A 12487-nucleotide genomic window follows, 5' to 3' on the forward strand; every position below is an offset into this window, starting at 1 on the left:
GCTAGAACCTCTAGGCTGTATTTTGTTGTGGAAAATAATTTTGTAGAGCAGTATCTTGTTTTCAACAACACAAGTACTGGTTTCATCGGGAATGCGATGATGTATTCAAACCATTAAAGCATTAATAAATGGCGTTATGTCTTTAAATTCTCTTGGTTCGTAAAAAGTGTATCTTATTTGTCAGAGTGTATTATGCGGGTGTAAAATGGGAATGGAAGTGCTTCCTAAAGTTTTTGAAATGTTTAAATTATCTAAAAGTTTTCTTGGTTTTTCATTCATGTAGGTACACAGTATTATCAAAATTCACAATGTGTTATCAACAAAATATGGTTCAGAATTTAATAAAGGATTTTTTTAAAAAAATGAAAAGGGGAGGGGGAGAGGGAAGGAAGCGAGAGACATAAAGAAGATGGTAAATTGTGAAGGAAAATATGAGATAGTATGAGAGAGAGAGAGACAGTAGATACAGCAAGAGAGAGAGAGAGAGAGAGAGAGAGAGAGAGAGAGACAGTAGATACAGCAAGAGAGAGAGAGAGAGAGACAGTAGATACAGCAACAGAGAGAGAGAGACAGTAGATGCAGCAAGAGAGAGAGAGAGAGAGAGAGAGACAGTAGATACAGCAAGAGAGAGAGAGAGAGACAGTAGATACAGCAAGAGAGAGAGAGAGAGAGAGAGAGACAGTAGATACAGCAAGAGAGAGAGAGAGAGACAGTAGATACATCAAGAGAGAGAGAGAGAGACAGTAGATACAGCAAGAGAGAGAGAGAGAGAGAGAGAGAGAGACAGTAGATACAGCAAGAGAGAGAGAGAGAGAGAGACAGTAGATACAGCAAGAGAGAGAGAGAGAGAGAGACAGTTGATACAGCAAGAGAGAGAGAGAGAGAGAGACAGTAGATACAGCAAGAGAGAGAGAGAGAGAGAGAGAGAGAGAGCTTGGTGGTTTCATGGATAATGTGAATAGTGTAGCTTGAGTCATTGAGGTGGCTTTAAACATTGGAAGGGGGAGGAGCATTCATCTCATTAGATCCATGAAAAGGCAAGGTGACCAAGTAGGGAAGAGTCAAAGTAAGGGTTCATATTATTTTTTATCACCTTTTATTTTCTCTTTTCAGTTTATTTGTTGGTTTTTTCATTTCTTCTCTATCTTCTTTTTTCCAATTTACTTTTCTTCATCTTCTCCTCTTATTCTTCTTTTTCTTTGTCTTGTCTGCTTCTTCGTCTCCTTCTTCTCTTTCTTCTCCTCCTTCTTCTTCATCTTCTTCTTCTTCTTCCCATTCTTCTCTCTCCTTCTTCTCCTTCTCTTTCTTCTTCTTCTTCTCTTTCTTCTTCTTCTTACTATTTTTCTTCTTCTCCTCCTCCTTCTCCTTCTCCTTCCCCTCCCCTTCCTCCTCCTGTCATGCCATTCAAGGGGGCTAGCCGCGAAGCTACGCCAGAATAACCTAGGTTTTGTCCTCGGATTCCTGTCATAACACAATCAAAGAAGACTCAACTATCTCCCTTGTGAAAAGTGTTTGCGCCCTCTTTAGGGCTCTCGCAAATGTATCTAGTGCCGATGACATTTTTTCAGGTCTTCAGGTTGTAACAAGTAAATATTGTGTAGTAGTCTGCAAGCTGCAACGAAAATAGTAGGATTTGAAGGAATATGAAACCAAACAAAGAGTGAAAGACTGGTCCTAAGATTTTCTAATCTGCAGACAGAGTTTCATATATTTTTTCATCAAGGAGTTGTATTTCTTTAAATTAAAGCGCCATCAATTCGGGGATCTGTGGACATGCTGCCAAAAATCAAAATTTGACAACATTTTGAATGGGTTGTACCCCCTAATTCTCAAGCTCCCTGCAGTTCATGATGCTAAGTTTGAGCAGTTTTGAGATTGGCACAATTTTTGCAATGTCAAATACACAGTGGCGACGGAGCGTCTTCCAAAGTGGAAGGGGGGCACCAACAAAAAGGGCACTTTCTGGAAAAATGGGCACCTACATAGGGAAACCTTAAAGTTAAATAAACATTAGTACATACCCCTACATCATCATGATTGTGATCACACTACCAGAGATGACGACAATAATTGTTTCTCTCTTTACGTGGTGCAAGATATTGCTCAAGCAACATACTTTGCAGTTGGGTGTGATGGGCAGATTATTAATTTTCGACCGAGCGAAGTGTCCGTGCAAACATGTTCAGATTTTATAGGTCACAGTGTGAAAAAAAATCTTATAAAGAGGATTTAAAAAAAAAACCCTGGTGAGTTTTAAGCAAAGTCTAATGAAGAAAGACTGAAAGTTCCTTTATAAGTAACATAATAATAAAATCTATTAATGTAACCAGCTTCTATGAAAAATTAAAGAAAGGGAGAGGGGCTCCAAGTCGCTTTCAATTTGGGGTGCATGTTATGGAGAAAGGAAAAGTAGGAGCTTATCTGAAGGGAAAGGGTGCACGTGTCAAAGTAAAAAAAAAAAAAAAAAAGGGCAATTATCATAGGTGAAAATGGTGCACTTCTAATTACATCTGAAAAGGGACACTCAACAGAGATGAAAAAACGCACTTGTCAGAAATGGGCAATCTGTTAAAGGAAAAGGGCGCCTATCAGATTTTAGTAGGGGCATTTATCAGATGTAAAATGATGTAAAGAAGGATTGGGGCACTTATCAGAAGGAAATATGGTACTTCGTAGTAAGCAGGTGCATACGCAGGGGGGAAGGGTTTGGGGGTTAACCCCCCCCCCCCCTTCAGTTTTTGTTTATGTATGTATTTTGGAATAAACCCCCCTTTTTTTTAATTAAAAAAGAAAAATTATGCCAATGACTGACCTAAAGAAGGTGACCTTACCCCCCCCCCCCTAACAGAGCAAAATGTCAAATTTTCAAATTTCGAGACCAAAAAAAAAAAAAAAAATGTCCTCTTACCCCCCCCCCCCCCCCCCCCCCCCCCCCCGGCTTATTCAGCGGCTGGCTGAGTCGTTGCAACATTTTCGGCCCGATTAAAAAATGTTAACCCCCCCCCCTTGAAAAAAATCCTGCGTACGCTACTGGTAGTAAGGAAAAGGGGCATGTGTCAAAATAAAAGGGGCAGTTATGAGAGGTGAAAAATTGCATTAAGGAGAAAAGGAAGAGGGTTCTTTTTACAAAGGGAAAAGGCACTTATCAGAAGAAAAAAGTGCACTTATTAAAAAAGGAAAAGGGGCACGTGTCAACAACATCAAAAAGGGCAAACATATCAGTGGTGAAAAGAGGAATTTCTGGCACAGCCACCTAAAAAGAGCCATTAACCAGAGATGAAAAGGGGCACTTATGATAATTGAAAGGTGTGTGTGTGTATTGGGTTTTTACAGACGTGTATCAATCAGATATGATTATTTACGTCTGGGGACCGACCTTTAAACGTCACCATTCGAAAGACGTGACTCAGTTTCGAACCTGCGTCCTCGGCTGAATCAGTTTGTAACTTCCACTTTTTAGCTGGATTACAGGCGCACGCCACAACCGGTATTATAAAGGGAAAAGGGCATCTGTCAGATTTTGAAAGTGACGATTAATGGGGTGAAAGTGGGGCATTTTTGAGAAGGAAAAGTGGCATGAATCAAAATAAAAGGAGCACTCATCAGAAGGGGAAGGGGACAATTACAAAGGAAACCTGTCAGATTTAAATAGGGGCAATTTTCAGAGGTGAAGGAGGCACTTATCAGAGGCGATAAGGGGTACTTCTCGTACCTGAAAACGGGGCACTTACCAGAGATGAAAAAAGGCACTTATGAGAATAGAAAAGGGACACTTATCAGTGGTGAAAAGGGGCAATCATGAGAAAGTGAAGGGGATCTTATGGAAAAAATGGGGGGATGCACTTATCGCAAGGAAAAGGGGCACTTATCAGAAGGGGAAGGGGCATTTCTTACATAGGACAAGGGGCACTTGTCCTATGTAAAAAGGGGCACTTTGGGGGTACCTGAAAAGTGTGGGGGCGCCTCTGCAAATACATACACACATAATCACAGGCAGATCTAGGGGCAGGGGACCATTATGAGAAGTAATAAAGCATGAAAATTCAGCATTTTTAATTGTTAATTAAGAATGGCCGGTGGCCCCTGTTTCAGGACGCCGGAGGGGTCATCCAGGCTGAAGTTGTGAAAGATTCACGACAAGTTTGTAGGCACACACCCTTGTCAGTCGTTGTGCCATAATACTCAGGCCCGTAGCCAGAGGTTGATGTTTGAGGGGGGGGGGGGGCACATGCATGCAATTGATCGACGTCCTGGGGAGGGGTCTAACAAATTTCAACCGATCTTGAAATTTTTTTTTTTTTTGGGGGGGGGGCACCCCCTCTCCCCCTTGGATACGGGCCTGATGAAACTGTCAGCGAAATGAGACTATGATCTAAGCTCAAGGATTTAGGAATTGTCAAATGAGAGTCTCTGCTTACAGAGCTTTGACAGAAAAAGCCGGGTACGTCAGAGATATTTCAAAAAGTTGCAGATTTCTGAATGATACTTATGGTTAACAAGTATTTTGTGGAATTTGCGAAAATCCTGCATGCTCCAAAGCAGGAAATATGAAATCTAAAATATGAACCTCTTGTCAAGGATTTCTAGTGGGTTTACTTCAGATAATTTTGCATTATTTCTCTTTTTTTTGTCATAAAAAGGATTTTTTGAATATCTAAAACATTTGATGTTAGATTCTTTTCAATTGATGCCGCTTTCCGTTGAATAATCTGACATTTAAACAAGTCTCTCAACGTTTTTACATTTGTATAAACAAGAATATTACATTTTTGTCATTGTCCATCGTAGATTAATTGAGGAAACAGGAAGGAAAAAGAGATAAGAATCTTTGTTACCATGGTACCAGTGGCATAGCTACATGGGTTTTTTGCCCCTACATGACCCCATGATGTTTTTTATTGACTTTTTACAGTACACAGACATAAATGAAGAGGGTACACATGTACATATTAACGAAATACAGGTGAAATGAAAGTAGTGACATAAAATGTCATGAACCATGATGGGGATACAAAGAAATGATAAATATATACATGGACTCTTTAGGGGCATTAGCGCGGGAGTAGGGGGGGGGGGGGGTAACATCCCTGATTAGGGACATGCATATTGGACCTTTGGGGAAAATCAATCGAATAATTTGCGACCTTAATAATTGTTTGTAATTGAGGCCAGTAGCGGTCCTAGAGGGGGCCTGGGGGCTCAAGCTCCCCAAAACAAATTTGTGAGACACGTGTAGAAAATGAATGCAAGAAAGCCCCTCAACCACCCCAAGTCTCCCTCTAAGTTAGTCTTCTATACAGTGCGTCCCAGATAAAACGAAACCGAGAATTATCGATGTTTTATCATAACTTAATCACAATTATAATTGATAAATGACACATATTTGGAAAGCTTAGATCCTCCTCTTTCATTTGATGCAATTCATTATGATGCATATTTCACGCATGAGTGATTAAAGTCAATGTGAAGAGAGGGAACCGAAAAGTCGTTTGGCGGGCGGTATCTGAATTTCAAAGAGAAAATCCCATTTCTAGAAAGTTGAGTTTCTGCCCTTTCATATGACACCTCATTCAGGAAAAATGATCTAGGAATAACAAAGTTCTGTTTGTTTAAAGTAGTGCTTGCATTTCCATAATTTGATTAAACGAATTCGTTTTTATGGCTAACTGCCGTATCAACAAACGAAATTAACAAAAGACTTAACTCCGTTTCGTTGACAATCAGCCGTATACGAAAGACTTCATGCATGGCTGATTGTCAACGAAACGGAGTTAAGTCTTTTGTCAATTCTGCTTTTTTTTGCGCAGGAGGGGTGGACTGAATTCAGACAAGGATTATGAGTCGAGAAAGGTACAACGAATCGTCTTTTTTCAAAGCTTCCGCGCTTCGCGCAGTGGGGGGGGGGGGGGGGGGGGGGGGGGGAACTCCCCCTTCCCTGCACCCACCCCTCCCCTAGGGAGCGCGGATTCGCACGCTTCGCGTGCTCACTACCGCCCCCCCCCTTAAATGAAATCCTGGCTACGCGCTTGATTCGCCCCCCTGATTGATGGTCATGATTGTTTTTACCTACTATGAATAAGCGACTTGGAAATGAGGATTAATGCCTTACCAAAGGGCATGAGCGCACTGACTTGGTTTCGAACCACATCTTTTAAATCTAGGGCAAAAATGAAACAACACAAAATGTAGACTTTATGATGGTTTCGAGAAACTATAGTCCCAATTCCGCCAGTCTGAAATGAGACGAATCTCGACGAACAGCTGATCGCTCGGAGGTCATTGAACTTTGCGGGCTGTATAATTTCAAACATGTGTTGCCGAATAGTTCTCTGTCATCTTCTCTCTTGAGATTTTGAGTTGACTTTCGAAAAGTTTTGGAATCAAGGAAAAACTGTATTTAGTCTTGGACTTGAAATGAACGAGTGATTGAACACACACAAGGTAAGTTGTAATACTTTTCCTTCGGGACTTCGGTATACTGAAACATTTATTTAGCTGCCTGAGAAGAAACCCGGGAAGAAACCAGGGGGTTCGTACGGCCTTCGGAGATGAACGGTGGCATTGTTTTCACCTCAGCCGAGTCTTGGGGGCCAGCCAGGTGTAACTGGCCGTAGGAGCTATATATCCGCTTGTTGAGCAGAGCTGTAAATTCTGTATGTTACTTTGTTAGTGAATAAGATGAACTATTATTGAATGTAGGCTATTGTTATTGTTGTATATCTTGCATTTTGGAGGAGACTTAATAATGGCTTATATTTATCATTATTATTCATTTAATAATTGATTGATTGATTGATCATTTATTTATTATTTTATATTATTATGATTTAGATCTAGATTATACTGTAAGTAAAAACTGTAAAAAAAGAAATTGCATTGTTCCAGATGGTGTGATATTCTATACTATGATATTATTAACTGAAAAATGTCATTCCCATGAAGGGACAATTTGGTTCTCATAGTCTTAAGTTACAACAGTTATAAACAAAGTGTTTTTTAACAGTTTAATTCATATGAGCAATTTTCCTATCCCTCCCTCACAATTGAGATAAAAGAGACAAAAAATGAAAATGGGAGCCTACCATCAAAATCAAGTAAATAATTTTTTTGAAAAATAAGCAAAGAGAAAAGATATGATGGCAGACAGTCAAATCAACAGACAAATTAAACAGAAACTGGAAGAAAAAAAAAACGGAAAAAAACACAACCACTTTGCAGAGAAAGAAGCCCCGATCACACATTATAAAAGCCCTTGTCTAATTTATCCATCATTTCTGATCTGCGTACATCACACAATTATATTAACACCATGGACTTTGCTTACATCATAAAGTCATGTTCAAACTTCAAACACCTTGCAATATTCATAGTAGGCCTATACTATTCTCCATCTGTAACTAGTATTAGTGTAGGCCTTGTGTAAGCTAGCCATTGTATGTGGGCTCTAACAAAAGAAGATTTATTGACCCCTCATAGAATGCAATCTCCCGTTATGAGCGTGATCTATGAATAGATCAATCTGTGCCATGCTTTTAGCTAATGTCTGTTGTTAAATCTCTATTACACCTATTGTATTTTATTGACCCCCCCCCCCCCCCCCCCCCCCCCCGAGAGCAGTGCTAGTAAAACTGATAGTTAGTGGTAATTTCATTTCATTTCATTTCATTTCTTTATTGTGTCCATATAGGATAATTGTTTATATTTACATGAACAATCTTGCTTCAACATATAATGAACATAGGAACAACATATAATTGAAATTCATAGGGCCCTGTTTTAGTATGATGAATATACTTTTAAATACTCTTTCTTCTTCTTCTTCTTCTTCTTCTTCTTCTTCTTCTTCTTCTTCTTCTTCTTCTTCTTCTTCTTCTTCTTCTTCTTCTTCTTCTTCTTCTTCTTCTTCTTCTTCTTCTCTTTTTCTTCTCTCTCTCTCTCTTCTTACATACCCTTCCTTTTCTTTTATATGGTCAGTAGGGGTACAAAGTTAAAGTAAGTATACTGAAACAAACTATATATTTGTGTATTAAACATGTCAAGGTATTTTGCATAACTAGTTTTCACATGTAGGCCTTTGGAATATTTGTCATTGCTTATTCTTTAAAAGGTAAATTAAATTTTGAATTTATATTTTCTTCTTCCAGCTGGTTAGCTATTGGCATGATATCTCAGAGATGCCAACCCTCCCTGATAATTTGTTTTTTTGATATGTCACTCCACACAAATTTCAATGCCTCCCTGATTTTTTGAAATATATTGTTCCTATTATGCTGTATGCAGTTGATAGAAACCTCCCTGATTTCTGAATGTAAAGGTTGTGGCTTTCATTAACATTTACAAAATTAATGAGGTTATACAATTTCAGATTGTACACTATTTTTTTTACTTTTTTGATCTAGTTGGTATATTCTCTACCAAAGATTTTATTAAGATGGACCTTTCCCTATGCAACAAGCAAGATGGTGGTTGTGTGTCTGGACTCTTAACAAGTGGCACTAACTATTTGCCATTAACAGTATTGTCAAGTTGTTCAATTAATTCACCAATTAGCGCTAAGAGACTTCGGTGGTAGGCGTGTTATACATGTAAGTAATGTTTTTTTGTTATTACTATTCAAAAATGATCTGCCCTGTCAAGATAAGTAACTGAGTGCAGATATCTTTCAAAATCTGTAAGTTTTGTCAACTTGCAAAACAATTTCGATTTGGCTGTGCATAGAGAATGCAGGTCTATACATTCTCAAGATTTTTCCAGATCATTTACAAGATTCTAATCCCTAATAGGTGTCTTAAAACCCCATGATCTTTTCCCCACCAACAGAATTCCATGCAGGATTAAAAGCCTGAATGACCGATGACCGATGACCATGCACTTGACTCTGTTTTTATGGCAGTGAATACTGGGTCCCCTTGAATCACAAGTACCGTACAAATTCTACACCTTTGACTCACTATTGTTGTGGGAAGGTTCCATTGCTGTTGTTGGTTTAGTTTTAATGGTGCTTATCATTGAACAGTTCTGAATATTTACAAGAGTGAACATTTATTAGCCCGCTGCCAGTTTCTTGAGACTGTCTGTAAGTGGAAACACAGTGAATTCTATGCAATATTTTACTATGGGATGTCCAAGACAATATGACAAAACTAGCCCCTGTCTACAAAGTCTGTAAAAACATACACATACTGAGGAGCAATGCTATGATTAGAAATGTTAAATTTTTTAAAAGAATTTTGTGCTTTTGGCCCCATTAAAAGAAAACTTGTGCATTACAGGTCTTTAACTTGTTTGAAAATCGAACAATCTGAGCATTACTTGGAGCTGTAGTAGCAACTCAAATGTAATAGACAAACATAGAGACATTATAATTTTAACCATCTTGGTCATAAAAGATGGAAGAAAGACTGATTTTTAAATTGTTTGTCATGTCTTACAATTCATGGAATTTCCCTAAGGAAGATTTTCCTGTAAACCTCTAAACAAAAGCACCAACAAAATAACCTTTCAATGACTTCTCTGAACAAGTCTATGAAGGCAATGTTACCGGCAGAACTTGATGTTTTAGGAAAGTTAGGAAAGTACAAAGTTATTCAATGTAGGATATTGACATCAGAATAATTGTTGTCATAGCGTGTTTAATAGAACTAAACATGAACTTAGATTCAAACATCAGTTCATGGCAACTGTAGACTCAATTTCATATATGGATTTATCTTGATTGATTTTCATTTGACTTTGTGCTAATTTGTGCCTACGTCGGTTTCACTTTCTTGTCCTAATCGATTTACAACTAGTATGGCTCTGTCTCATGACTCTAATTGATCAGAGCCAGCAAAATGTTCACATTATGAATTGCCTTTGTGTTTTGAAAGAGCCTTCAAGCAAAAGAGTTAATCACAAAGATAGATATTCAGTGGCAGATCACAAGATAGGTAAGCCAAGGTTTGGTTAGGGTTATTATTCATATATCATCCCATTGTTTCAGAACAGGGAGATAGAGCTGCACATGATGTTTTTGACAACCAAAGAAAAACTTCATTTTAGTGATCAGACATACATGTAGATGCATGTACATACTATTGTTTTTTATGTGGTGCGAAGTCCAATAAAACATCCCTCAATACGCTTTACATCCTGAAATTAATAATAAACGTTCAGTCATCAAAGAAGTTTGTCTCAAGGATCATAGGTTATAGTTTCAATGTTCAAGTGCACAGATAAACTTGAGACGGGAGCTATTAAAGAGAAGGTTGAGTTCTGGGAAGAGGTAAAAAATAATTTGTGAGCGTTATCATTGTTATTATGCAAGGGTGGAAGAACATCAGATTAAACATGTTCCCTGAAAAGCATGGCTCTTCAAATGCCTTCATATTCTAAATAATCATGAAACATCGTAAAAATCGGGGTAGGTTTTTTCGCCATGTGCTCGTGTAGTCCCATATACATCATTCTGTGTACAGTGCTTGTAACTTTGCCAAGATTTGGCCAAATTTCCTATCATTTTGATGATTCCAGAACCTTGCAATACACACGAATACTTATATACTAGATGATCAACCTTTTCTGATAAATTCCACACCGTTTCTTTCACAATGCAATCACATGACCAGAACTCAACTTTATCTTTAAAGCTAACATGTACAATGTACATGTAGGGAGTTATTAAACCCGTTGTCTACTAGATCTGGGTTGCTCCTGTGTTAGAGTCTATGAATATGAAAGAATTCAGGAGTCAGTGGCTTGTGAGCCAGAACGGTTCCCTTCTATCCCCTAAAGTTAAAGGGGGACAATTGCTAAATGTATATTTTGCTTTGAATGTTTTTTTTGGTGCCATGTTGATACTTATTGAGCATAAATTTTCAGATATTACTCAGGTAAAGAGGGATTGCAAGTTTTAAAAGTACTCTTAAGAGGGAGATAATCCTGACTTCTGAGTAGATTACTTTGTTCTTACTGCACCTGTATACTCACAAATGAGTATGGAAGCGAAGTCCAACTGCATTTTGTGGACAGGTTTTTATGCTTTTAAAACATTTTCTTTATCTAATGTTTGCCTATAGAATACTGAGTTAATTAGTGAGTCCATGCATGGGTTGATGATTTTATGCATGCTAGTACCTGTACATGAATAAGGCTTTTTGTTGATTGCCCTCTGTTATTATCTATGTATGGATTCATGATAACTTACATGTACATACATGTATGTACTCTTACCTTATCGGTTAAGAAAAATATTGCAAGCTATTGAGGTCAAAGATAATGTACATGTATGTGTACACTGTATTTCAATGTCAATGAACAGTGATTAGTACAGGAACTTTTATCGTTGAGCTTTAATAACTTATCTGCTTATAAATCTGTACATGTTCTCTATAGCTCATGATCAATTTATCTAGCTGTGGTGTCACATTTTACTTCTTTTTTCGTTGCTGCAGGAACTACCAGCGGATATGTGAAAGGCCTCGGCATTTCCTGTCATTTGGATAATTAAAACCACCTCTACCAAGCCAAGGGCTTACCTACATGTAGTACTACCTCCCTCTCTACAGCTTCCCTGTTGGATTATACCACTTTTATGCTGCTGAATACTTGACAATCATCAACCAATCTTTATATGGTAATTTTTTGTGAGTTTTAGCCTTGGAAAAATATGTGCATGACGGCCTTGTGTTGCTACATATTGCTCATTATTGTGCATGTTTTTGTGACCTGCATTGAACCTAATACATGAAGCTGTAAACTGCTAAAAAAAATAGTTTAGATAATTGTTTAAAAAATAAGTAGTTGCAAACATTAACAAGTTTCATTGATGGAAAGTAGGCATGCATGCAACCAAAGTTTGTATAGCCAGTGACTTCAGGTTATGACGGGGATGCAGATAAATTGCTGCAAGACAAAAACAGGGTGGTATTTTGTTCACAGTTCCGAACAAAAGTTTTAAATGCAGAACAAAAAGTGTTGTTCTTTGCAAAACCAGCTCAAAGCCCTGTTATGAACATAAAAAACTTGTGAAACCGCTAAAGGGGGGTCCAGAATCAGATGCTATTTCAGTAACGTGAGAGGTCCCGTCCAGTAGGAGGGTCAATGGTCAGTCCCAATCTAAATACCGTTGAGCAATTTCTGGGGAAAGAAAAACTGACCAGTTATTATTTATTCTGAGGAATCACAGCATCCCAATTTATGATAAATGATTCATCCGTAATGGGATGATATCTCTTGAATGACCAAAGGGTTCTTGACTTTTAACTGAGCGGAGGGGAGGAAAAAAAAGTGGAAGAATTTGCAATTTTTGTGAAAAAAGGAGACATTTTTATAGCAAACTGGTTGGAAGAACTACTGGTTTTATGAAGCTGCTGTAATTGGAACTATCGCATAAACGGCTGAGATTAAAAACACAAACACTTAGGACAGGAAGTTTTCTTTAAAGGAGGAAGTTTTTCTTCCAGTTACATGGACACCTACACAGCTCCCCGGTGGGCCTATCGACGCT

The 12487-nt window shown here is 38.2% G+C and overlaps 1 long non-coding RNA gene across 1 annotated transcript; it reads left to right on the forward strand.

The window, feature by feature from the left end:
* The first annotated feature begins 6069 nt into the window (after nt 1–6069).
* On the forward strand, nt 6070–12267 carry LOC115924500. The gene is made up of 2 exons (XR_004064335.1): nt 6070–6441; nt 11433–12267. It is a non-coding gene; the product is annotated as an uncharacterized LOC115924500 (long non-coding RNA).
* Nucleotides 12268–12487: the final 220 nt, after the last annotated feature.

The sequence above is a fragment of the Strongylocentrotus purpuratus genome, unplaced genomic scaffold (assembly GCF_000002235.5).
Source record: "Strongylocentrotus purpuratus isolate Spur 01 unplaced genomic scaffold, Spur_5.0 spur5_scaffold_16, whole genome shotgun sequence".
In the NCBI taxonomy this organism is placed as follows: Eukaryota; Metazoa; Echinodermata; class Echinoidea; order Camarodonta; family Strongylocentrotidae; genus Strongylocentrotus; species Strongylocentrotus purpuratus.